Source organism: Lycorma delicatula, chromosome 7, assembly GCF_047948215.1.
Source record: "Lycorma delicatula isolate Av1 chromosome 7, ASM4794821v1, whole genome shotgun sequence".
Lineage (NCBI taxonomy): Eukaryota > Metazoa > Arthropoda > Insecta > Hemiptera > Fulgoridae > Lycorma > Lycorma delicatula.
Genome location: NC_134461.1, coordinates 78,892,078 through 78,915,447, shown reverse-complemented (window position 1 = coordinate 78,915,447; position 23,370 = coordinate 78,892,078). Strand labels below are relative to the sequence as shown.

Here is a 23,370-nt window from a genome sequence, read left to right as displayed (position 1 = left end):
ACGTGGGTATGACCAATTGCAAATTTTCCATACGTGCTAAAGAGCATATAAATAGCATTAAAAATAATAAAGCATAAAACTCTAACTTTTCCAAACATATAATAGAATACGGTCACATACAATCATAATAATTTCATGAAAATCTTAAATATTCCTCATAAATATTATAATACTTTTAATTTGGAAAAATATAATGTAATAATAAAAATTTAATTAATGTACAAAAATTTTTTAAAGACGATATTTTATTTAAAAACATACTAAATATAAAGAAGTAATAATTTAATCTAATATTTATCTCTCTGATATCATGGTTCCGTTTGATTTCATTTTAATCAACCATAGTATATGTATATTCCTTCAGTATACTAGTAGGACCGGACAGTCGCGACTGTTTTTAAATTTTAACTGTGATTTTTTAAACTTTTGACTTTAAATGCATTAATTTTAACTCCTGATGATGGCTTCCAAATTAGCCGAAGGATCGAGAGAAAACATCAATGTGCTGGTAAGGTGGATTATATTAATTGTTAATTTATTCCTAAAAATTTATTTACAGGTAAATAGCTTTAGCTGTTATAGTGTTGCCTCCGTGGCGCGAGTGGTAGCGTCTAGGCCTTTCACCGGGCCTGGGTTAGAATCCCGACCAGACATGGCATTTGTCACACACGCTACAAAACATCCATCTCATCCCCATTTGTTAAGCAAAAAATTGCTTAACTGCGGACCCGGAGGTTAAACACACAAAAAAGAAAAAATGAAGCTTTTATAGTGTTAATATATACTTTTTTAACATAATTTATATATATATATATATATAATAATTACAAATGCGTGTACTTTTATAATGTATTACTACATATATTCTTTGCATCCTTCGAAACGTATAATAATTTAATTTCGATAAATATCAAGTTGTGTTCTACCAATGAAAATGAAGCAAATATATTTTTTTTAAATTACGGACAGCCAAAGACTTCACCATAATTTTTTCTCCAACTATAAAAAAGTCTCTACTGAAATTTTTAGGATTTGAGGACAGAAATTTTTGCCAAACTCCGTGCAGAGTGATAGCATCTCAGTTTTTATTCGAAAGGGCCCGCATTTGAATCCTGCTAAGGCGTGGCATTATTATACGGTACAAAATCTCTAACCCACATCCTTACTAAGTTCATTCATTTTACAGCTGGAACAGAAATCAGTGAAAAATATTTCGGCAGCCAATTAGAAAACAAAGCTCATCCGGACCTACGTTTGTATATATTTTTTTCTTTATTTTCACCAGTAGCACATAAAGTTTTTACCGTATGTATTATATTATATAATATGCACAATACACACACACGCGCACGCGCAATATTAATTCTAAATAAACAAAAAATTATACTAAAATAATGTTTTAACAAATAATAATTTTATTATACGTAAACAAACACTTATAATATTTACAGAATATTTTATTCAAGTTGAATTATTTATTTGGTATCCTACTGAAATAAAAATTTTAAATTATCTACAAAGAAACCCTTAATGAAAATTCTAAAAAACCTTTTCACAAAAATTGAAATTGTATCTTCTCAAAGTTTTTTATTAAAATGTTAGCATTCACCCGAATAAATCACACAAAATAACGTTCCTCAAAACATTTACACAAATCACCAATTAAAATTGCAGTAAAATCTACTTCGAAAATAATTGAAATCTTTTTGCTTTTATCTTAATCAATCGGTTTTTTCTTTTTTTTCCAAAAACCATTCACAGCTAATAAATAAAAAAAAGTAAAAAATAAAGAAATAAATACAAAATAAATTCGCCGAAATGAGCGTACTCCATTATCCATTTAAGATGAAAAAGTAAACTTACGAGGAAATGTTTTCTAAATATAATTTTTTTCTGCTGAAAAGTTTTATGGTTAAAATAAATCCTATATGTTAAATTAAAAAACCAAGCATCAAAGAGAAAACTGTTTGAATATTGTACCCTATTTTCTGAAGTACTAAATTCAAAAACACAAATCTGTTTTCCTTAAAGAGGGACGGTCCATCAATAAACTCTCGAATTATGAATTAATAACATTATTATTAAATGTTGAAATTTTTGTTGAAAAATACGTTATTCCATACATGTAGAAAAACTTAGATAATGAATGAGTATAATGTATACAAATTAAGATAATGTACTATTACTGCAGTTTTATATAAAAAGAAAATAAACATACAACATCTTTCATTATAAGAAAAACTTAAAGTACGAGAATATAGCAATTCAAAGAATATCTACTCGCAAAAGAGATATACGGAAAGAATGAGTCATTGAGTTTTGCGTGTGTATGTGTGTGTGTACGCGCTGCGCGCGCGCGTGTGTGTTTAACACTACCGAAACTTATTAAAAACTTTTAAAATTATAACTTTAAACTTCATAGTAAACAAAAAAAAAATTTATATATATACATATACATAAGACGCTAAAAATTAACGAGTAAATTAAATATTAATATATCAAAGTAGTTAAAATAAAGTTTCAAACTAATTTATTACTCAACAAAGTAAAAATATTTCTCATAACATTAGCAGTAAGTTTTAATTCATAACTGAATATTTAAAACATTATTAATCTACTTAGTGGCGCACGAAATGATCCAACACTTCGTCTTGTTAAAACATATTTATTTGAATCGGAATACAGAAAAGTAAATATTGATGACAGTAAATTATCACAACTTTGTTTCTTAATAAATAGCTTACCACGATAATTTATGGAGATAATTAAATAGTAAGTAATTAAATATTTTATAAAGTAATTTTCTATGTGTACTGCAGAAATAAGTAAAAAATGCTAATATTCTGCATTAATATTATGTAGAATAATTGCAAATACGAGAACGTATTACCTAAAATTATAAAATCTGATATGGACATCACATGATTTCCTTGTACGCCTATTAAATTACATATACACGTTTTTAAAAATAAAATAAAATTTTATAATATTAATAACTTCTGATATTTTTTCATACTTTTTTTTTATTGTTATTAATGAATTATTATTTATTGTCAATTTTTTTTACAATCGGAAGTTAATAATTAATAAATCAATATATTTATATTAAAAAAAAAGTTAAAAAAAGGGAGATGAAGTCGGATTAGAACCAATGTGCCTTCCCCTTGTAAGTATTTCATTAATTAAAATTTTATTTGGGTTATAACTCTGGAACCAATGAAAATAAATACCACTAATGATATATCGTTGAAAAGCTCTCAATCAAAGAGGGCTTGTTATTGCAGTTAAGAAAAAGTTAAGTTAGTTGCAGTTAAGAGAGTTTTTTTGGACACTTTTGGGCTAGTCGACTGCAATTAAATCGGGAGGTGCACAACTAGATGTTACAACAGTACTAAATCCAAAATTTCAACATTCTACGGCTAATCGTTTTTGAGTTATGCGAGACGTACAGACGTCACTCCGAAACTAGTCAAAATGGATTCAGGAATGGTCAAAATGGATATTTCCGTTGAAATCTGAAAACCGAAATTTTTCGCGATCACAATACTTCCTTTACTTTGTACAAGAAAGTATTAATGTACTCCGTAACTGTTTTTTTTTTTAATTCTCTATCATGTTTTATGCTAAGATAGAATTACACTATCGTATTCTTAAATGGTAGAAAACGTTTGTCAAATCATACTATCAACTCCATTTTTATGAGGCGTGATCCTAGAGAACATTAATGATTTCATTATTCTTTTTATAGACATTTTTAAAAAATTAATGAAATTAATAAAAATTTATACAAATTTAATAAAGTTTAACTTTTACTGTACTTTTGATGAACAACTTTTAATAAATGTGAAATAAAAAAAATATTATATACAGAACATTTCATGGTGAAACGGAGAGAATTTTAGGACATATTCTACGAGTTAAATTAAAAAAACACCTGATTAACAAATACGGGTCCGGAAATTATTTCTAAACAATGAATTTGTTTAGATATTTTTAACATAACACAAATTAAATTATTTGCATATGATGTAATAATTTATTTTGTTTCTAGATATTTTTCCAACATTAAAATGATTCTTGTTTTTTGTCGCAAAACGATTTAATTACTGAGAATTTAATGAATTCATTACACACAGAATCACTGCAAAAAAATTGTGTTTTGAGAAAACATTTTTTTTTTTTTTTTTTTGCTTGATGAATTAATTCACTACAGAAGCTTGAAGTTTGTACGTCAGAATTTTATGGAAATGTAATTTTGTTGAGTATGAAATACTCCATGCCTAACCGTGATTCGAACTCGGGACCTCCAGATGAAAGGCTAAGATGATTTTGTTTTCACTTTTTGCTTTTGTTTTTTAAAATAATTCTACCAGAAATTATTAGAGTTTTGTTACTGGAGTCTATTTTATTCAATCTTTTCAAGTCAAAAACCATATGAAACCATCAAATTTATCCAACTTAATCTCCAAGAATTTCAGTACGACTTCCATTTTACCCAAGGAGCAGAAGAAATCAAAGCGAAATTTTTCACAAGCTATAACTTAAAAACGAAACATTTTTGTCGACCAATGTTTATATATGAGTTTTACTTTCCTGGCGTCATAGCTCTAGAGCTATGCTGTATGAAAGAAAGTATGATAATAGTAAAAAATGGGGTATAGGTTTCTTTTTGCATTTCTTTACTTTTCATGACTCAGGGACTCCCAAGAAAACAAAAAGGAGAGTTATATTTGTACTATATATGTACGAGTATGTACACATGCGTAGGCTTGTTTGCTTGAAGTTTTGACTACAACCGACAACTTTTGACTACATAAACCGATTTTGATTACATTTTTTACAGAGACTCGCGTAAATGGAGCGATATGTTTGTAAATGTTTGGGGTCAATTTTATCAAAATCTTTCAAACATAACCCACTTTATATTAAGATTAGTAAGTGCGTGCACGCTTATCATACAATTTTTTTTTAATTTTTCCCTAAAATCCCCCCTTCTAAAGAATCGAAAAAATTTTTTACCTTTTTATTTGTAGCACATTTTTTAACAGAATTTTTTTTATGTCTTCGTAGGTATAGTAGTAATGCAAGTAAGACAAAAAAGAAACTTTGGGGGAATACTGGGAATGGGGGACCCGATCAAAATTTTAAAATATTTTTTTTTTTTAAACTTTTTTTAAAACGTTTTTGGTTTATTTTCAAGTATCATTATTTTTTCCACTATATAAGAAAAATAACCAATGCCAGGAAAGTATTAAAACTGTTGTCAGCTTTTTTATTCTCTCACAAAAATATATCCTGAAATTCTTTCTTCAAAACACAATATGCATTAATATCACCTAAATATAATTTATTTTTGAATAAAATATATGTATTAGTAATATATAATAATACGTAATTATTATATATAATAATATATATCAATTTTAATATAAATATAATTTATTTCATAATTAATTAATTAAAAATTAATTACATGAATAAATCAGACGCCTACCATTTATTTCCTTTTTATAATAAAAAGTTGTTTAAAAGAAAATTCATAATTTTATCATTTGCTTCAGAGACGCTAACTGAAACACTCTTTTTAGAATTTTGTTATAATTAATGTTAATTATTTAGGGAGATTTATTAATTAATTAATTACAAAAAAAACGTATTTTAACTTACTGTCTCTGTTAACTTATTATTTTCAGTAATTATCTTTAAAATAAAAAGAAAAAATATTACGAGAGAAATAAAAGTATTAATTAGATTTTTATATATACTCGTGCATAATATTAAGAAAAAAAGTTGTTGATAATGTCCTTTAACTAAAGCTGTAGAGCAGCAATAGACTAATTCTACAGCTTAGCAAAACCCAACCGTAACCAAAATCTATAATTACTATGTATTTAAGGTTCTATACCGATATTATACTGATGAAAGGTCAACATCTTCTCCAACAACGGTAATGTTTATACCGTAGAAACATAAACGACACCCAAGAACAGCGTAATTATTTTAAAGGATAACAAAAACTCTATTCCAGGCTTACCAGGAGAAATAAAAAACGTAATTTCCCGCTCCATTTCTAACTGAGCCAAATATACCATCGTACACCAAGTCAACTTAAATATAAAGGTGGAAAAAAAGGAAGAAATGTAAAAAAAAAGTAAAATTAAATTAAATTTAAATTGAATCAATAAAGTTCAAAAGAGAATTAGTTTGAAATTATTATTGAAAAAAAGGAAAATAGAAGCAATTATACAAACTGATAGGCTAAACATGTAATGATATTGATTTTACAAAATTAAAAACTTTGAATTCTTATGATATGAAACACTTTTACCGTTGAGTAAGATTTGGTACAACGCAGTTTGAAAACAGCTCTGTAACTGACCTAGTTACAGAATCGAGTTCCCAGAAATTATAATTGTTTTCGTCTTGTATCATTTTGTTTTCTTTCTGTTCTATCACAAAACTTTTACTTTCTTTTTTTAAGAGTAAAATTGTCAATTTTCAGTAGAAATCTATCTATCCTCTTACCCTACTATAGGGTGTTTGTATGTGGATCTGTGTGTGTGTCCTTCCCCCTTAGCTTAGTGCCGGAATGTACCGATCACTAGCGGAAAATCCCGATTCGTTAGTACATGTCTCGTGGTAGTCAGGTGTATGCTTTTTATATTATTATATATCGGTATATGTGCGAAATATATATTAATAATATATTTTTTTTATTTATATCATTGTTTTTCTTCATAAAATAATTAACTATAACCAAAAGTAGGCACCATAATGTACCGATCACTAGCGGAAAATCCCGATTCGTTAGTATCAACTTCTAGAGATAAATTTCTAATTTAACTTTCGTTATATCAATTTTCAACACTCAAAAAAAAAATATTTTTATACAAGAGTTTTGGACACTTAATAATCCCATTCCGAGACGCCACTCGTCAGGGCAACCCGCCCAGAGGGCGTGCCACAGCCACGTCCTACTACATATGATAAAATGATAAATAGGATCGTCCCTGTGCACGCATCACGCAAAAACTACAGGACAGATTTTAATAAAACTTTGCAAATTTATACCTTGGAGACTTGTTCATTATCTCCAATTATAATTATTACGATATTCCTAATGGGATAAATATATTAAAGATAATCATTAAAGAAAAAAAATTAATCCTTTTACTTTATTATATTTTTTTTAATTTTCCTCTTTTTTGAATAACTGTAAAATATTTAATATTTTATTAATTTATTATTATTATTTTAATTAGCATATTTAGCATACTTTTATGGGCTTTGATTGTTTATTTTGGTTATCGATACTGGGTGGTCAAAAATTAAAAAATTATGCCTTCAAGAAAGAGAAGTAACCTTTTTTATTATTCAAAGTCTAAATAGAATGAGATTATCTCGGTCCTTTGAAACAGATGAAGGCGTGATTCTGCTGACCGTGAACCACTACTCCTGCTCGAGCTGTAGCTTCGTCTACAGCAGGGACATATCAGGGCTTTTACGTCAAGAACGAGGGAAACGTTGCAGGAAAGAGAGCTTTTCAGGCTTTAATTGTTACTTATCAGTATTACTGTTCTCACATAACCATGAGGATTGCGAACTAGCGGGAGTCCAGGGAGCGGGGCAAAATAGTGTTGAAATAATTTATTAGATATCGACAGCAATGTGAAAGGAATATTGCTTGTTTTGGACCAACCAATCTATTCCATTGTTCCACCAGGATCCTTCTTACTGAAAATAATCCTTTCACATTTTCTGATTTGTTAAATTCAATCAACAATACGTTACGTTTTGTCTTAAGTTATTAAAGAAATATATTTAAAAACATATCAAATAACAATATTTTAGGCTATGCAAAAAAAAATTAACTTTCAATAAATTAATTAATTTACGCTTCGATATGATAAAAATTAAAAACTATATTCATCCTGATAATTCTTTTAAAACGATAAATGAATAAAATTCCAAAATGATATGTTTAAAATATAATGGAAAACATACTGTTTATGAAATCCATGTCGAATAATAATAAAACTTTTACAATACCCTTAACCATTGTATGAATTAATTGGAGCAAATATTATTCGTTTCAAACAATGTTCCATCACCAAATTATCAGATGAAAAAGGGTCCTCTCGGCAATAGTATGGTGTGCAACGGGAGCTCGCTTTTGTGCAATTTTTAATGTTAAATTTTGCAGCAGACAATTAATATGTGTTTATTTATTTATTAATACGAATTTTGTTTGTTTAAAACCATTTAATAACCTCTATTTAGTGATAATCTTATTATGAAATTATACGTTCGGGAAGGTGTAATTAAACGCACATCAACAATCAACAATGTTATATGAGGACAAACCTAACTGTATAAATTTATATATATATACGTACATACAAGCAAAATTTATCATAAATTAATATATATGGGGGAATATTAATAATGGATGCTTAAGTAATTTTTCACTAAATATAGAAAAATTGAATCATTCTAGCATTACTACCTCAAACAGTCTATTTTCGGTATGAGACCACACACCAAGTTCCAGAGGGCTCCCCCCAATAGGAAAAATAAAACAATTTTAACCGGAAGGAGTGGGATGGGTTGTGATGTATTATTTTAAACAGCAGTAAAAAAAAGTTGTAAAAATACGACAATCCTAATCTGAATGGCTCTTCCATTTTAGTAAGGGTAGACGTATTCCGAATTTTTTTTGCGTCAACATTTTTGTTTATCAATGCCCTTTAAAATTATATCTGTATCCTGGGCGCTTAGGGTTGTAGTAATCTCATATCGAAAATTATATTGTTTCGAGATAGTAGCATTATCTAATTTTTTTAGTTTAAAATGTTTAAAAGTACCTAAGGGTTCCAATACTTTATTAAAAATGTGTACATGTTTTAAACTGAACATCTAATTTGATGAAAATAATTTTCTTCTATTCTTATTACGTGTTAAAAAGATGTATATATAATAGCTTAAAGAAAAATTAGAAAACTAATTTACAACAAATTATTAGAATTATGGTGTGTATAACTGAAACTTTTTACAGGAAACAAGAATCATTAACACTTTATGAATTTATAACTGCTACACAAAAATATAACAAGTATTAATGAAAATATTATAAACTTTTTTGATATAACATATTTAAATAATTAATTACATCTTAAGTAATTAACGAGAAAATTTTAATGATATTACGGTTACTTAATTACGAAATAAAACAGGTATACTTTAGAAGTTTGTAACTTGCAACATCTCTAAACTAACCTTAATTAGTAACATGTTCGTTATTTTACTAACAAACTCTACACTGTGAATTAGAACACATACACAAATGGTGAAAACTGAAAACGTAAGAGAGAGTTAATGAGAAAGAAAGAGAAAAACCTATGGAACTGTATGCAAGTAGTATTAAGGCGTTTAACTTTAAAAAATTGAATGTCACTTATTAATAACTAAATATTTAATAAAGATAAATACAGACAATCTAAATAAACATCCCCGGGTCCGACTCTGGGAGGCGGGGTGAAATAAATAAACTATGAATAAAAAAACACAATTTTCATACAAAATAATTTTTAGAATTTTGTTAGATTGCTTGTATCATAAAATCCTATTTTTCCCTTTCCCTAAGAACTGTAAAGTTTTTTTAAATTCTCATCATTCATACTTCTGAAAATTTATTTTGTCGAAGAACAAGGATCACAAAAACATTTTTAAAAAAATACATAAAAAACAATTCTTTGGACTGTTTGTACATTTTCAAAATTATTCCTAATCCTAAGATGAAAATTGTTCCTACCCTTTTAAGTAGAGGAAACTGAGAAATTCAGTTAAACAGTTTATCAGAAAAACTAAAAAAAAAATTATACTATCTTTCCCAGTCCTCCGAACGATGCCCAATTTATAAAGTTCTTTAGGTACAAAAGGCATCGCAATGGCTCTCACAGAGAGTAATTACATTCAATGTGTAGGCGATCTCCGTGGCAGAGTGGTAGTGTCTTGGCTTTTCATCCGGAGGTCCCGGGTTCAAATCCCGGTCGGACATGGCATTTTTCATGCGCTACAAAATTTCATTTCCATATCCCAGACATAAGGTTCATCTTATGTGGCGTTCATCAACCAAAAAAAAACTTGTAGGGTAAATATCCCCGGCGTTTCGGTGATATTAATTATCCATATATGAAAATTATAATTTAGCGAAGTGAAAAAGAAAACGTAAAACCAATTCATCCCTCATTTTTTAGCAGATTTCCAAAGAATTTGAAAATCGCTACTGTGTCCGATCATGTTTATATACATATATAAGATTATTCGTTTGCTCTACCAGACGCAAAATCTTAACCGATTTTGACGAAACTTGGTGCAGTCATGTAAATTTATCGGAAATAGAGCATTATACATTTTCAAACGAATCATAGGAACCGGAGCCAAAAAACGGAGATTTGGGGTACATTTTCAGTTCTTCTTTTTTCGTTCAACTGGGAGCAATTTTTTTTTAAATTTCATTTTATTTTCTAAAGAATAGATTATTTTAAGAAATAAGACTGGTTTGAAGAATAGATTCGTTTAAGGACTGGTTTGATGCTTATCAACTATTCTATACAAAGCCTATATAGCACTGGTGAAGCGAATAAAATGCCTTTATTTATAAAGATATAGGTAAAATATTTAAATAAACGATAATATACACTAAATTAATTATTAAATTATATGCCACTAGAAATACTTTTTTGAATTAGTTTTAATATACTAACCGACAAACTTAAACACTTAAATATAATTTTTTTAGCGGATTTATAAAAAAATTGTAGAAGTTGTTACTGCGCCCGGTCAGATTTTATAAGGGGTTATCGGAGGGGGAAGCTTTTTTTACATTTTGAAATCTCCAAAACACGCTCTGTTTATGTATATAGATATGTAGGTATGAAATTTTTCGTTCGCTATACCGAACGAAAACTCTTAACCGATTTTGACGAAATTTGGTTAAGTTATGTAAACCTATTGGGAATACAGATTTATTGATTTTCAAGCGAATCGGTTCAGAGGAACCGGAGTTAGAGCCAATAAATGGGGTTTTGGATATATTTTCATTTTCTTTGTTTTACTGGGCGCAGTTTTTAACTGATTTTGATGAAACTTGGCAGGATGATGTAAATCTATTAGGAATAGAACCCAATTGATTTTCAAGCGAATCGATTGACAGGAACCGGAGTTAAGAGCAAAAAAACTGAATTTTTTGGTATGTTTTCAAGATTAACTGAAACCGGTAATCCGCCCTTCTGACATACTTACTACGACAGAAGTTTTTTTCTGATAGACCTAGCAAGAAAGGTTTCTTATTATTAAGGATAACTGTAACATTTCTGGGAATGATTTGTATCTTATTTAAAATTGCCTATAATTACTTTTTTCACATCTAATAGAATATAATGGGTTAAAAATTGTACCGAATTACAAGGAAAGGAAACGAAATAAGAAATAAGGAAACGATTAAAAAAAAAAACTGAAACAAAAACCGCATTTGAATTAAATGATTACAATTCTTTTAACTTGAATATCCTTTTCTTAAAAAAACATTTTATTTTTTGTATTATTATGAAGATAGCATATATACATGTATATCTGTTTCAATTCGGTGGGTTTGGAATATTGATCTACAACATTACTGGAAAAAACTTTGCTGAGAGACGAAGACAACTTGATTCCACGTTACTCTTCACATTCAATTGTATATCTGGTCTAAGATGTTTTTATCTTTGAGAATGGCTATGTCGTTATTATAAAAATTTAAATATTTACTATTTAACAACTAAAATCTATTTGAAAAGTTTTTTAATTTATTTAGAAATTTTTTTAATTAACTAATATATATTTACAACATAAAACTCCAGTTGTCTACTTTTGTAATGTAGTTTTAAAAGTAAATATAATTAAAATTACTTAAATAAATATTTGTTTTTCCTCTTAAACAACTAAATTGTTTCAAGTAATTAAATTAGTTTTGAAAATATTACTATTCAATCAAGCAATGATTTATTTACTAAAAAAGAAAAAGTAATAATAAATAAATAATCGTAGCTCGTACTCTTAATTTGTATTGCTGTGTTTGATGTAGTTATTAGTGTGGCGTTTAGGGATGGCGAATATTTTAACTTTTCCTGTGTTGCAATAAGTTAAAATTTAATATTTAATAAAGTATTTCTTTTTGTAATTCTCTCTCTACCTCTCCGCACCATTAGAAACAAATGTTAATTTATTGTTTGTATTTTCTATGCTTGAACTAGTAAAACGCGCTGCAGTAATTAAAAAAAACAAAAAAAAAACGGGTCTTCTAGCTAAACCTGTAAAATATGTAATATTTAATTTATATAAAAAGTTTCTTCTATAATTTTTAAATATATGTTCGTAAAAGTAAATACAAAAAGAAAACTTTCAAGAACGCAAAAGAAATTATTTTTATAGATGAAAGTATGATCCCCTTTACAGGACGAATTCCATTCGTCAGTTTATGCCGTATAAAAAAACACAAATATGACATGAAATTATTTAAAAGGTGGCTGTACTTGGTCATTAAATGTATATGAAGGTAAGTAAAACAAAAATCTGGAGAACCTTTTGCAACTAGACTTGTTACGCAATCAGCTGAATCTTTACTTGGTGAAAAGCGAACCTCATACTGCGATAATTACTACACCGGTGTTGGTTTAGCGCATAAACTTTACAAGAAGCAAACATATCTAATTGGAAATCTTAGACTTAAAAGAAAACTTACACCTTTAACAGTAGAGGCATCAAAGCTACGATGGAGAGATACTGTAGTCAATGGAGACAAGAGAGATGTGATGTTTCTCGCAACTAAATCTACATCTCAAATTATTTGAAAATAAGTCAAAAGAGGCTCACTATAAAAACCATCGACAATAGTTGATCACAATGGAGCCAAGAGTTTCATAGATGTGTCAGATCAGATAGCTTCCCTATCTGATAATATTCCAAGCGCCCTTAGGCGAGGAGTCAAGAGGTACAGGAAGATTCTATTTGAACTACTGCAAAAAACAGCATCTGTGAATGCACATGTCATTTACAAACAACATGTTAGTGGTAGAATTAGTGGTAGAATTTCAGTTTCTAGAGATGTTAGCAAAACAACTTATTTTCAACAAAACATATACTGCATTCAATTACTAACAATCAAGCTAGCCAGTATGAACTGGTTGAACTGGTAAAGCGAGGAAGAAATTCACACTGTTTTCTACGCTTATTTTGCAAAAGAACATGATCGAAAGTTTACTTTACAGAAAACACTAAGTGCGGTTTAATTGTCCAGCTTGTAGTGAAAAATGTATGTATATGGTATGCTTTTTCAAAATTCATAACTAAGAAAATTTAATTAAAAAGTAAATGACTGTTTGTATGATCAAAAAAATAATTTTAAAAGACTTTTAATTTCCTTTTTATTGTCTTTTGTATGCTTTTCACTTCCTTGTATGAAGTAAAGGAAGTATTGCCAAAAATGTCGGTTTTCAGATTTCAACGGATATATCTATTTTAACCATCCCTGAACCCATTTTGACTAGTTTCGGCGTGACGTCTGTACGTACGTACCTACGTACCTCGCATAACTCAAAAACGATTACCCGTTAAGATGTTGAAATTTTTGATTCAGGACTGTTGTAACATCTAGCTGTGCACGTTCCTTTTTGATTGCAATTGACTGAACAAAAAGTGTCCAAACATTTTGATTTTGGACTTTTTCTTAACTGAATAAGCCCTCATTAAAATCTTTTCAACGATATATAAGTGGTTCTTATTTTAATTGGTTCCAGAGTTATAGTCAAATAAAATTTTAATTAATAAAATATTTGGATCTTACAAGGGGAAAGGCACATCGCTTCGAATCCGACATTTTTCATTTCCTTTTTTTTAATTTAAATATATCGATTTATTAATAATTATTAACCTCTGATTGTAACAAATATTTTGCAATACATAATAATTCAATAATTACAGTAAAAAAAATATGAAAAAATCATAAGTTATTAGTGAAATAGAATTTTATGTACTTTTAAAAATGTGTATATGTAATCTGTTGGCGTACAAGAAAGTCATGTGATGTCCACATTAGATTTTGTTTTCATATGGAGCAAAGAAAATAAGCTGAATATATTAGGCCAATAATTACATTAGAGACTTAATTACACAAGAATGTTACAATATAAAAATAATCTGATTTTTCCACCCGTGTGTATGTATTTTATGCACGCCTTTCAACACTTGCCCGGACGATTGGAAATATAAAATTTAAGTATTTTTTGTGTTATTTGAACATAATTAATGCTATTTAAAAGAAAAAAGGTTTAGGCCGACAGAAAATTTTATCAATTTTAGCATGGTTTCTATGGAAACAATCCCGTAGAACAACTGGAATTACATGGGCTGGATCGTCAGTGTGTATAAAATTTATACACGTAGGAGTTTTAACTACTATTTGGAAAAAATATAGTACTTTTCATAACAAACATCATGTAGGAATTGAAATTTTATCGTTTTGTTGTATCCGCTAAACCGTAAACTGATTGGAAAGTATAACGTATTTACTTTTACACGAAACGGTAGATCATACCGTAGGGAAGTCACAGATAAAAAAATTGTCACTCGGTGATTTTTTTTCAGCTAGATTTAGTATTATCTTTCTTTTTACAATTTATATTTGATTAATTTATCAGTTATAGGTTCATTTTTACAAATACATGGTTATAAACGAAGGTTTTAACATAATTCTGAAAATATACGTACTGTAATTTTATGCAAAATATAGTAATAGTTTATAAATTCACTGAAAATATTCACACAATCGTGTGTATATGTGTATGTATGAGTGTGTGTGTGTAATTTTCCAATTTTCGTTTATCGCGTAAACCATCTAACAAATGTCCTGAATTAATTTAAATTCATATTACCTCATATTCAAATGGTATATCACATTAATAGTGAAATTTTTATCAATGAATAACAGACGACGATAACGAAAGCGTTGGTTGTTTGTTGAACATTAGAAAATTTGACAATGTTCAATATTTATTGATGTTACATACATATTTGTATGACTATCCTATCGTGTTGATTAACACGCAGAATTTCATTTGCTTTATTACCCTTATCCTGCAGGGATGTATAATAAATAGTAGATAGAAAAAATGCAAGGTGGTCAATTTAAAAACTGAAAGCAAAAGTTGATTATTTTATTTTTTAGAACATGTCAGTTTATTAACTGTGTATTGAAATGAATTCAACATCAAAATATCTCCTTGAAAATTGCTTTTAATTTTAAAAGACGTAAAAACAGCAACTAAAATAATATACGCAGAAATGTTAGATAAGATTGTGCATTAATTAATTTGTTCATATAATAATTTGAAAACATTTCCAAAGTTTAGTCGTTTATAGTGTTATATCTTGTTAATGCTCACATATAACAAAGTTTTACTACAAACGACTTAATTTTGTGGCCTTGAAATATAATGTTGTTTTTCTGTAATAAAGTAAATTTGTAATTAAAAGGCCATTCTGTTCGTTAACAAGTGAGAAACTTGTATTATTAAGATTTTAATCGAGAAAACTTCTACGTCTATTAATTCTTAATCATTATTGAGAAAACGTCATTTTTAAGTTATAACTTACACACTCGATGATGTAAATATCTAGATGATTGACATTAATTTAAATAAATAAAAATTCTGAATTAAAAGTTATTTTGTTTAAGGTTTTGGTCGGAACCAATAAATAATAATGATAATAGCAACTATTTGCAGAAATAACAATAATAAGAATATATAAATATGCCTACTAAAACAAAATTCGTCTCCTGCACACTTAAAAAAAGTCATATTTTGTTATATTTAACTAGAAGACCCGGCAATGCTTCGCTATTGCTAGATTTGTATATATATATATATATATATATATATATGAACAAAAATGAAAGATTGATAAAACATTAAAAAACTGAACATTACGGAACTTCACAAAATTTAACCAATCCCTTTATAAAAGACAGAACGTAAATAAATCCAACTGGCAAAACAGCACTATCTATCGGATTTAATTAAAACCACTCTCTAAACACAGTAGTAAGTGGAAAATAACATTTTAACGAAAATGGATATGGCTGCCAAATCATCACAATTAATACTGAACATTAAGAAACTAACAAAACATTATGGAACTTCACAAAATTTAACCTTTCACTTTATATGTCAGAATGTATATAAATCCAATTGTCAAGATAGCACTACCTATCGGATTTAATTCAAATTACTCTATAACAAAGTAGTCGGCTCAAAATACTTTCTTTCTATTGGTCAGATCGAGGATTTCAATAGCTTTAAATCTTCTCCAGACAACAAGGACATACGAACATTGTCTTTATAAATACAGAAGAAGAAAGTCTGTTTGTATATTTGTTTTTTTTTCGTAAATATCTCGACACCGGCGTCGCCTAGCGCGTATAGTTTTTGCAAATTTTTTTCCTTTCATTTAACCAATATATACTCTAAATATGAGCCAAATCGGACCAAAATGCAATTTTTCCAAATATCTCAACCTCAGCGCCATTTAGCGGTTCCATTTTTGCAGAGGTATTTCTTTCCATGTAACACATATAATGAATATGAGCCAAATCGAACCATAAATACAATTTTTCGAGATATCTCGATCCCTGTGCCACCTAACGGATCCAAACTAATTCAGAAACCATCGCCAGCGTGCGCACAACTCACCAAAGTTTCATCGCAATCGGATGAATGGTATAGGAATGCATACGGGACAAAAAAACATTAATTTTTATATATATATAGATGGATGATATCCTAAGTACATCCCAAGCCCGTAGGGGAAGACAACCACCTTGTGACATTACCGATCGCCACACCACCCCCTCCGTTCCGTTGAAGGGCTTTACTGGAGGTCGTCTTTAGACCCTCTAACAGATTACATCTCACACTCATCAGCCAGGCCTCGGTCGGGATGCCGCCGATGTAAATGCCTCAGCAGATATTTGCATCAGTCAAATACAAATCAAATTTTGCCTTAATGTAGGCCTCAAACGGACATCTTCACATCCAACCTAACAAGATTCCCTCAAACTAACTAAACGAAATCGCGGACCCCGCGCCTAGTCCAAATTTCTCAGCGCCGTTTGTGACAGGCGAACGAGATAATATTCCGTGCTATATCTGATTTTATCACACGGGTTCTTCAACAGAAGGATAGGGCTGCTAGGGCAACGAGGAGATGAGGGACAGCTCCCTGCTGAGCTGCTATTCATTTGTACATGCACAGATGGGTAGCAGTGATGAGGCACGGGGACTTTCTCGTCCTCTTGTAGAAAAGACCGAAAGACTCTTGTAGAAAAGAATGCTTCTTTGGATATTCTCTTTGAGGCAAAAAGGCATAAAGACCGAGTCCCGGCCCCTAGAACGACATAGTCGGGCCTGGTAACCCTACTCTGGGAGTTAGAGTTTTTTCTTCTTCTTAAAAAAGGGAATTGTTTAAACTCTTCTCTAAAATAAAAAAAAAAACATGCACATAAAAGTAAGGCGATTAGAATTTTTACAATACCTCAAAAAATAACTTTTTTGATTTAGTTAAAAAAAAATAATAATTGCAATTATGTTGCTGTGAATGCACATTTAAAAAAAAAATCCAAATAAAAACGATAACACTGATATAAATTAAATTATTAAAAGTTTGAAATAGAGATAAATCAAAAATTAATTATCGATCAACTGTCTCAAGACTCAAATCTCCTTAAGTTTTTCCAGAGATCTTAAATTGTAATCTCTTTTTAATTTACTTAAAATAATATTTTAATAAATTTTTATAATTTATTTTATGAATACAATATTAATAAAAGATAAAGATACTTAATGAGATACAGGTGCGTTAAGCACATTTATGGTTTTATCCATAAAAGTAGATGTAGATAGATTTATATATAACTAAAAATTACGTCGTTACATTAAACTGAACTGTACTAAAATACATATATAAATTAATGTATATTACATCATGGTTAATAATTTATGTGCAACCACTACAATATCGTAATAAATTTTAACAGAAAATCTAATACGCTATATCGAAAGATATAAACTAAAAGCTATATATCATGCTCTATATATATATAAATAGTATGAGTAAAGCTGTGCTTCAGAACATAATAAAAATTACGAATTAAACTTCTGAACTGTTGGCTCAATATTGTTTACGAAAAAAAAGTTAAAAATTGTCACAAAAAAGTTTTCTTATTAATATAATATTATTTAACAAAATTTGAATAATTTAATACAATCTTAGAATTATTAAATATTAAATTATAATAATGGGAATGATGATTACAAATTATTTATTTAGATAGTAAAGTTACAAAAAATGAACAAATAAATAAATATAAAAAATAGATAGGCGCAATTAAGAAAAGCTTTTAAATAATATCATATATAAATCTTAGTGTTAGAAAAAAAGTTTTTAAAAGTACACTAGTGGAAATTAGCTCATGATGGTAAAGAAAATAAATAATAGAAAAACAGAAAGAACAAGAAACAAAGCGTATAAAAACTGAAAAAAAAAGAATTAACCTTTTAAAATGAGACTGCATTAAAATTTTTACAATCTAACGAAAATAGGAAAAAAGAAATTTGAGGTGAATCTTGTAAAAAGAGGATAAATTATTTGGTCACTCGTACCAAAAGACATTCAACTTTAATGAATCAGATAATAGAGGGTTTGTAAAGGATAAAAATTATATATAATCTAAGAAGAGAATATAAAATAAAATATAAATGAAGGGTAAAGAAATAGAACAGAATAAAGAATGTAATAAATATATTAAGGTTAAAAAATTAGCAGGGAACAGGAAAGAATGGAGAATATCACCAAATCAATTTAATGACTGATAATTCAGAAAACTAATTAAATTATATAAATCCATTTTATTTTTCTTTGAAATAGAAAACAATTTTAAAATCATATATAATAATATTTAAATTATCGTGTCATCTTATAAAAATATATTAACATTCCATTACAAAAATTAGCTGATATAAATGAAATTCACATTCATTATGTCACACACTAAAATTATAGCTAATTAACTATCTTCTACCTCCTATTAAAAAAAATCCTATCTTCTATTAAAAAAAAAAAATATTGAAAAAAAATTAAATATAATTTTAAAACCCTCTGTATTATTATGAATTTCCTTAAAATCAAAAAAAAATATGCTAAATTTTATTTTCTACTAGCATTTTCACCGCGGCTTCACCCACGTTAAAGAAATTCAAAAATTGGGAATAAATTTTAGTATTTATGTGTGGGTTGTTGCTCTCAGTCATTAAATAGAGTTGTTAAATATGCAAATAGTCGTCATTCTCCTTAATTTTATTATCGGACTAATTGGTTTTTAGATTAAGGTAACATATATATAATGTACTACAATGATCTTTATAGACAATGACATTAAATTTAGTAAATCAATAACTATCAAAAGAAGTTGATAATCAATAAACAATGAACGATATAGCAAAAATATACTGATGTAGACGACCTTATATTTACTAAAAGAATGTCTGGGTTATTTCTTTATACGATCTTTCAAAGATAATATCGGTATTACTTTTGGTCGCACCGTGTGACTGTGGGGGTTGGGGTGAAATTGAATTTTCTTTACGTTTTGAAGTATGAGTACGAGAATATCATTCGCTTAAAATGTAATTTCCTTTATATATATAAACCAACGTATAAAATCTGTAGCTCGATTACTCCAAAACTGTTAGATTCATTTCATCGATTGAATGTAGTAGTGCATTTGAAATTGGGCATGTAAAAATTTGAAATCGTTCTTCAGTTACGTTCAATTTAAAGACATAATAACCTCGATTTGAGGTACATTTGAGGGTCACATGTTGGGATTGGGGATTAAAATTAAAAATCTCTTTACATTTTGAAGTATGAGGATTACGAAAATACCATTTATGTATACAATTTTTTGGCTCGAAAATCTCCAAAACTACTCGATCAATTTCATTGATATTTATATATGCTGTAGTAGTGTATCTGAAGTTATACATGTGAGAATTTTATAAAAATTGGTTGAGCCGTTCTTGACTTACACTCAATATAATGTCGTCAACAGACAACATAACCATAGGGTCTACTCGTTAATCGAACGTATATAGTGCGTTGTACTTTGAAAAATCAGTGCATTTCTGGCTGCGAAATAGTGAGGTCCAAAACGAAAGGTCGGTCTTCTTGCGTAGAACCGGCGCAAGCCTTTTTTTTTATTAATGATTTATATAGTAGTAAGACTGGTGAGGTTTGAACTATGGTTAACATTCCGGAGGTCATAAGAAAACTACGCTTGAAATTTCGTAAAGACCGGTTCAGTAGTTTTTGGAATTATCAGGAAAAAACGAAAAAGACGTCTATTTATATTTGTATAGTAATGAGATTTATTGTTATGTTCTGGCTTACTAATGAGTAAATTTTCCTTAAAAATTAACTGTTTTTATTTTCCATTAGCTATACAAAAATTTGAAAAATTCGTTAAAATTTTTCATTCAATTTGTATCGGGTTGTTAAACCATATAAATATGTTCAAAAATATTAATTATTGAAAGTAAAAAACAACGTTTAATGAAATAATCTTAATTTTCAATGAAAATTGTTAAGATAAGAGATCGCACCGCTTGGTGCTATCATAGACCTTTGAATTATTATTATAAATAAGTCTGCTGCTACTTTGTTGGCACTTCAACGCGGCATGGGACCTGGTCTACTTCAATAAATGCCTTCATTCATCTCTGTTCAAAGCCATCATTCTGCAGTTTAAAATTCCCTTCCCAGCTGCATCTCTTGTTACCATATCGATTCATCTTCTTTAAGTCTGCTTTTCTTTCGCCCAATATTTACATATTTCCCCTGTCATAACCTGCTTTGGAGGTAAAGTGCTGTTATCTCTTCAAACAATATGACCTAACCATCTAAATCGTAGAAATTCTATTTCCGTTACCATGTACATAAATGACACAGTGTTTAAGTTGTGCTTTCAATTTAAAATTCTTCTACCTTTAACTCTTCCAAGGATTCTCGAAACGTTTATCTTTCAGAAGTATTTAAAATGGTCTCCTCCTAGGAAATAATAGCCTATGTCTCAAAACAATAAGTAATAACACGTACAGTGTTCGTTACAACTGATCATTAATTTCCCTACTTAATCCGTGGATTTTCATACGGTTAAATGCCCAACATAGTAAATATTTACAAATAACGTCCTTTTTACTTCCTGAGAGATATTATTCTTTGAATTCAATAATTAATTAAACCCAAATAATCAAACTCCTTGACAACAAAAAAAAATCCGTTTACAACGTTGGGTATTATTTATCTAACACATTGCTGACTTAGGATACAATCTATATATTTTATTTTTGTCATGAATATGTAGAAACGTATCATGTACAACTGTATTTTACATTCTGCCACATGTTTCCATCATTGTCAAGATAATTTTACATGCATATCACACAACATTAGCGTAAGTCAGTAATTATATTTATCAGTTATTCATTTTGGAATATCTTAGGACTTTCCCCTTCAAAACCAAATTCAACATATAAGAGTATCATCATAATAATGGGCCTTCTAAATACGCTTAAATTGGGTGAGAACAATGAAGAGAGATCAATTATATGAAATTAGAATTTTTTTTGGACACGTTTCACATGGGCCATAAAGTAGAATAAAGTAAAAACATATATATAATCAGTAAGAGTATTTTTCTTTCCCTTTTAATATAATTTTTAGTAATTAAATGGAACTGAATAGGTAAGAAAAAAAGAGGAAGCATATAAAACCGCTTCGTTCTTTTTACTTATTTTGAACCGAGTTATTAAGCTTTGAACTTACAAGCGAGGTATAAAACAATTACAATATCAAATATAATAGCGTCTATTACATTTCAGATCAAATAAATTCCAACAAGAACTAAAAACCAACATAACTAAAGAATTACAAGACATTGGAAGAGAGACGTACACTCCGAAAGAATGCACGGAATATGAAAAAGAAAGTAAAGCTTGCATTGATGAAAATGGTGTACACTTCCAAAATTTGTGATAAAAAAGTTTGGTCTCAATATTGCTTTGCGCAAATAATTTTAATATTTACAACTAATCTCATTAAATATAACACATTATTTTTCTTTAAAATGGGTTCCGTTTTAAAACAAGCATTCTGTATATGGAAAAATAACTATATAAAAAATAAGTTACCTAAGATTTCTTTTTTGGAGTAAGAAATAATTTTTTTATGAAGTTTTATTGTAATATTATCATTATATGTTTACACAAACACCCAAATATTTTTAAAAATTCAAAAAATCGGTATTTTTATATTTTGTCTGCTCCCCCAACTCCAAAATAATCTTGGAAGTAACTTTTTTGATTTTTCTACGTTTACTATCTTAGATGGAAGAAACTAAAAAAAAATTCCACTAAAAAATGTACAACCAATAAAATGTTAGAAAGATGAATTATACTGTAACATTATTACTAAAAATGTATTATTTAACTTTAAATAAATATTATCTTTAAATAATATTAAAAGTTTTGAAAATTCAAAAAATCGATATTTTTAGACTTTGATCGACTTCCCCATCATCAATATTGCCACAAATATTTTTTTTTGGTCGCTTGTAAGACTATTATATTTAGGAGGAGATAAAAAAAAATTGGTTAACAAATATGCTATAAATAAAAGAACTTAGTTCGATTTTTAGGGAAGGTGAAATTTTGTGGCAAATTTAAAAAAAAAAGATAAGATAATCATGTACTGAGCTTAATATAATGTGAGGTTATATTAGTAAAATTTTGAGAAATTGACCCCTCCAATAAGAGGAATCTTATTTTAAATATTTATTTTCTAAAAATGTTTATTATTTTAAGTCCCGTTGCACGTTTTGAAATATTTTTCGTTTTATGATTAAGGATGAAATCATAAACATAACGAGCTAAAAACATCATAAAAATAAAAAAGAAGTATAATAGTTACAATAAAAATACGAGTATTTTATTAATATAGCATCCAGTTAGATTGGTATGGCTTTTGTTTTGTCTAATTTAACCATTTAAAAGCTTCATCAAGTATTACAATGATCAAGTAAGAATTATTCAAATTTTTGTATTTTTTATGCTGGATGGTTTTCTTCCATCAGTAACGTAATTGCATAAATTTCTATCAACCCGTTTGTCCATTGTATAATAGTTTTTGAGAAAATCAAATAAAAAATACTGTTAGAAA

General features: G+C 28.4%; 1 protein-coding gene and 1 long non-coding RNA gene across 2 annotated transcripts in view; one reads left to right on the top strand and one right to left on the bottom strand.

Moving 5' to 3' along the window:
- Positions 1–23,370, top strand: part of LOC142328467 (uncharacterized) — a 266,368-nt gene that overhangs the window by 6,854 nt on the left and 236,144 nt on the right. The gene's annotated exons all lie outside the window — the stretch shown is intronic.
- Positions 1–23,370, bottom strand: part of LOC142328469 (uncharacterized) — a 283,425-nt gene that overhangs the window by 35,321 nt on the left and 224,734 nt on the right. The window lies entirely within an intron of this gene.